Source organism: Chelmon rostratus, chromosome 24 (genome assembly GCF_017976325.1).
Source record: "Chelmon rostratus isolate fCheRos1 chromosome 24, fCheRos1.pri, whole genome shotgun sequence".
Lineage (NCBI taxonomy): Eukaryota > Metazoa > Chordata > Actinopteri > Chaetodontiformes > Chaetodontidae > Chelmon > Chelmon rostratus.
The window spans coordinates 7262306-7267813 of record NC_055681.1 but is presented as its reverse complement, the minus strand read 5'-3'; positions in this window follow the sequence as shown (position 1 = coordinate 7267813).

The following is a 5508-nucleotide window of genomic DNA, read 5'->3' as shown; positions in this document are numbered from 1 at the left end:
CCAGTATATTCAGGGCATCAAGGCTTCAGTCCCACTGACACCCAGGGGAACTTGTGTCCTTTGTCAAAGCAACTGGTTCTGCCACACTGGCAGCTTCAGCTAGAAGGCAGCCGTGTGTGTGTGTGTGTGTGGACGAGAGCTGGAGAGTATGAAAGAGAGGGAAATCACTGGATGCATGTGTTCTGTATGATCATTATGCACAGTGGAAGGACACGCTTCAGCTTCACTGATAAAACTTCATCGACGCAGCAGCTAATGGTACCAGCTGACAGGTGGTTTGTAGCAACAGCGCTGCAACGAGTGCCTAGCAACAAGGCCAGAGACAAGATGCATCAGCACTTAGCCTGTCATCTTGAAAAAGGAGGAGCTGCAGCCAAAAATTAAATGCAGGAAAATTCCACATCCAATTATTAAAAACACTTTTCTCAGCGTTATTAATTCAGAGCCGTGGAGTGGTGCAAAACCTGAGGCCATTCCAGCTTCACACAATTATCTTAGCTCGGCTTTTATTATTATTTTATTGCATTACCATCTACTATATCATCTACTAGTTCTTTGAGGTTGTGTGCTGGAGGATGGGACTGATTGTTAAGCTTGTTCTCAACATGCATCCTGTCGTCTGTGCAAGCAGCTTATTGTGACCCATATTTATTTGGTTTATTGCTAGGTGGCGACCTCTGGTGGATGTAGTAATTATGACAGGCGCAAAGAAGGAAGTCAGGTGACATAAAGAGCAAGAAAGTCTGCATATGGCGTAAACGACTAGTCGGATTAATTGATGAGTTGATCAACAAAGAAAGTAACCTGCAACTACTTTGATAATTGATCAGTAAACTTGGGTGTTGACAAAATAATCAGCAGATTAATGGATAATTAAGGAGCAGCCCAAATTACAATCATGTCCATTGAACTACCAATAATCTCTTAATTTTTTGCACATTTTTCTGACTCAGGTTCCTTGCAACCTAAAACATTTTGTCATCATTCAGCTATTTATTCCATCTAAACTAAACCTACTGTATGAACGTACAGTACATCTGCAGCTTTAAATATTTAATAAATGCAGTCTGGCTGTTTCAGTGGACTCGACTTCGACTTGCGGCCCCTGAGGTTGTCTCGAACGTTTGTGTTACGGGCCCTCTAACTTTGCTCGCGTCAAAAACTGTCCTTCTGAGGTTCAGTGATGCTCCTCCGTGTGTGTGCGAGTGTGTGTCGTCGGCAGCCTCTGGCATGGTCAGGTCCAATTTCTATCACTGTGCTCTTTGGACGGGCTAAGAAAATGGTTTGCTCTGCTACTGCAATGCACCAGTCATCCACTCGCTCATCTATTCACCTATGAGTTCATGTGTCTTCCCGCTCATTCGCTTGTACGTCCATCTGCCCATCGATTTATCCATCATCAGACCTGTGCGTTGGAAATCATCTCCATCGCAGATGTGTACTCTGCAGTGCTTGCCCTGCAGTTACCGTACCCATAATCCCCTGGCTCATATCGCTGCAGTTCAGCACATGGTTGCCCTGCTCATCATCCTCATCTGATTTCACAGCTGTATGTGCCCGGCATCTTAACATGTCAGATCATTGCATGGCATGAGTCTAAATCCTATCTGGATGTTCCAGGGGAGCCCATGTGTCGATGCATTGTGTTGATTAAAATAGATTTCCGGCGTACAGTATTTGATGACTCAATACCAATGTTCTGTCCGGTAATACCGCCAAGGCAATCCTCGGATTGACATCCGGAGAAAGATTCTTCACCTCACACTTAAAATGTAAACAGCGTTCATCAATAAAACCTGTGGTGCTACGAAAGCCAGACAAGTCAACTGCAAACATTCCACCAGAATAAAGAACAAACTGGAGCTGCGAAATGCAAAACACATTCGTGCCCTTTGTTTTCCCACAAGAAAAGACCAAAGTGAAACTCAAGAACGGCTCCCTCATGGTGTCATTTAAAGCCGCCAGCATGCGACGTTGCAGCTTTGCTTTAATGTGCCAGAGAGGATTTTAAATCCTCTCAGTTGCATGCAAGATCCAAAACAAACAGGAGAGTCTGGAGAATCGGGTGAGCAAGAACTGAGGCCTCAAATCTACCTTTATACTGAAGACATTTTTCTTTCAACATTCAGACAAATGTCCTTTAACCCAGTTGCATCTCCAGATTTTTGAATGTGTTGAGCTCTCTTTACTTCAGTCTGTCTGAGCAGGTTTTGCTGGATACAACTGACTGTGAGGAGGTTTGGTGGAAACACCACAGAGTCTGGTCGTGGGTGTGCAGTCTGATTTTAGAGTGAGAGCAAATAGCAAAGGGATGAAAAGGAACAAATATCTGAAAGAAAGTCAAGAAAATGTCTCTAAAACATGTCTCAAATCACAGACAACACAAAAGAAGCCAGACGAGATATAGTGAGACTAAATCACTGCAGGAAGTGGCCAAAAGAAAAGTGATCTGCAGCCTAACAGTCAAGAAAAGGAAAGTTTCAAGTGGAACAAAAAAAGTCACACCTCTGCTTTCAAAATGCTCTCGCACAACTTTAATAAGAGCAATTTCCTGTACAAAGCAGTCTTCCTTTTCTAAATCCCTCCAGAAAAATCAAGGTTAATATTTCATTTATCCCCTTCAGAAGACAGCTTGTAGGATTAAAATGGAAATGCAGCATCCCTCCATGACTCAGTGTCGTCTACTCATCAATGTGTAATATGCTCTCTGTGCTCTCCCTTGATGCGTTTTCTTCTGTGGATTCGCAAAAACCAAACTTCCTTACAAGCAAATGTTATTGTACCTTTTATCCTGCATCTACGTGGTACAGTATCCTTTTTTTTTTTTTTTTTGTACGCTAATAAAGCAAGAACACAGCGTTTGAGCCCACAGGAGTCAGACACAGTCAAAGTTCCTCACCAAACAGAAGTCTATTCATCATCGGTTTTTGCCGGGAGGCGATGTGTTCCCATTACTGGCTGCATTGACCACGTCAGCGGACAGGGTCAGGCGATATTTTCCATTAGGAACATGGAGTTGCTTTGTGCATCGCAGCTTTAGAGTTATGGGCGAAGGCTTTTAGAGCATGCTGAACACTTATGGGATGTTTATTGTTCCCACGACACAAGAGTGCTTCAGTTATGGCTGTCGGGGATAACGTCTCACCATAAAAGAAGATGGTTAGACATTATCAAACAGAAAAGGGTTCAAAAGGGCTTCAACTTTTTATTTCAGATTACATTTATTTATATTCAAGTACCACTTCCTTTCTATTTCCTTTTATTTTCTGCTTATACATTAATGCCCCCCCCCCCCCCCCCCCCCCACCTCTTCATGCTCCACAATAATATCCAAATCCTCTTTTATGCAAAGCCTTATGGGTGTTGAAAGATCTTTATAGCTGACAAAAGCAGAGGCAATGCACTTCAAGATGATCTTTAATGATTTAGAGCAAAAAATAGGAGTTAGAGGGTTTGTGGGGTTTTCAAAGACCTAAAATATATTGACAAAGACTTCAGAGTCCACCTTAAAGGTTCCTCCAAATGATATTCATGATGATAGATGTTTAAAGAACCATAAGGCATCTTTTACTCTTTTTAGCCTAGTTGTCGGATGGTTTTATGGATGGCAGAGTACAGTATGTCTGTCTGCTGGTTGGTCCACCACCTTGATCCAGACTGAAACATCTCAACAACTATTGGATGGATTGCCCTTGAACTTTTGAGGCGGGATGAATCCAAATGATCACATTTGCGTTTTCCTCTGATGGACTGCCATGATACAAAACCAATAAATTCCCATCAGCATGAACTATACTTGGCGTTTAGTGGTCTCCCCACTTCACGCACCAGAATCAGCCATCTGCGTGGAGCTGAGAAAGTAGGCAGACTAGACTTGAACTTTTCTGTCCTTTTTCATTCTTGACACTAATTCATGTGTACAACTGAGTCCAACACTGTGTTTCCAGGAGAGTCTGACAATGTGCTGTTATCCCATTAAACGATTATCATGTCTCCATCCCCTCTACGACAGCCGGCTTCGAACTCCACCCCGTTTAATCTTATCTGCTACCTGTTATCTGTTATTATTTGATAAAATGTAAAATAACCTTCCTCCAGACTGTCTTAGGCAGATGGTAAATATTACTGTTGCTTTATTTTAATTTAGGTTGTTATACAGCAGTGTGGGGAAAATGATTCAATGTTGGGTATGCATTTGACTTCTTGGCACAAGTATGAAAGTATGAATTAACACTTTCTGTGGTCCAGGTGAAGTACAATTAAACTGCCCTGAATAATGCAATGACTGCATTAAAAGCCTTTACAATAGCCACATTATGAAACAACAAATTCCAATGAAGACAACACTGTGCTAACACGTTCCATGAGGAAAAGCTCCAACAATAACAAAAGGCAAAGTAGTTGATGATTCATAAAGTAGAGTGGGATGTCTTCATTGTAAAACAACCACCACTGTAGATGGAAAATCTATTCCTCTGGGAGTGATCACTCAGTTTATCAGAACTATAACATTGAGCATCATCTGAGTAGAAAAGCAGCAGGCCCAGAATTGTCCCTTGTGGTACGCCACAGTTTACATTACGAGCTGCGAAGGTTATATTTTCAACCTTCTGAAGTATTTTCTCATCAACAGGGCCAAACCATGCTTTAAAAGAGTGCTTGCAACAATACACATTTTCAAAAGCTCCAGTCAGATTGACTCGTCGTAACAGTGATTATCACGAAACAACAGTCGGGATACTGTTGATCCAGTCAATGAGTTAAGCAGAAAGATCTGAACCACAAAAGCAGTTTCTGTGAATTGTTTTTGGACTGATACCCACTAAGTTGGCTGGCTGTGATCCAGTTCTCTGACAGTCAATGGTTACACGCTGCTGGTTACTCATGGAAAATTAATATTGACTGCAGAGGAAGGTCTGGCAGAAATAGCTCAAAGCCAATATGACCAGTCCCTCTCTCTCTCTCTCTCTCTCTCTCTCTCACACACACACACACACTTTTCCATGACATGAAGTTTTAGAGTTTCTCTGACCTTTTTCATCATTTTCTAGTTGAAATCTTACTTTCATACAACTGTATGAAAAAATGCACGAACATCACTTTCAAAGATTCAAGACATTTGCAATGCAGTTTGCATAAACTGTGGTCATTTTCATACACTTCCGCAGTTTTTTCACACTACGTGGTGTGAATGGGGTCAACTCAGCCCCTGTTTTATCGCCATTCTCCTGTGTCCATCAACCATCAGCTGGATTGACCATTACTGTGATTTCCATCACTCTCTCCTTCACGCCCGTCTGCCTCCATTAGGACCCTGGCACCCTGATAGGACACATGGGTGGCTAAGAGGACAAGCTCTGGTCGGGGTGGTGTGGTAATGGGGGGGGTCTGTGCATGCTGGATCGGCCTGGGTTCATCACCTTGCTGGAGGCCATGGGTGGGGGGGGTTAGTCAATTTATAGGGCCCTGGGAGCTGCCCCAGCCCTTAGTGTGCCCATAATCTGCCAT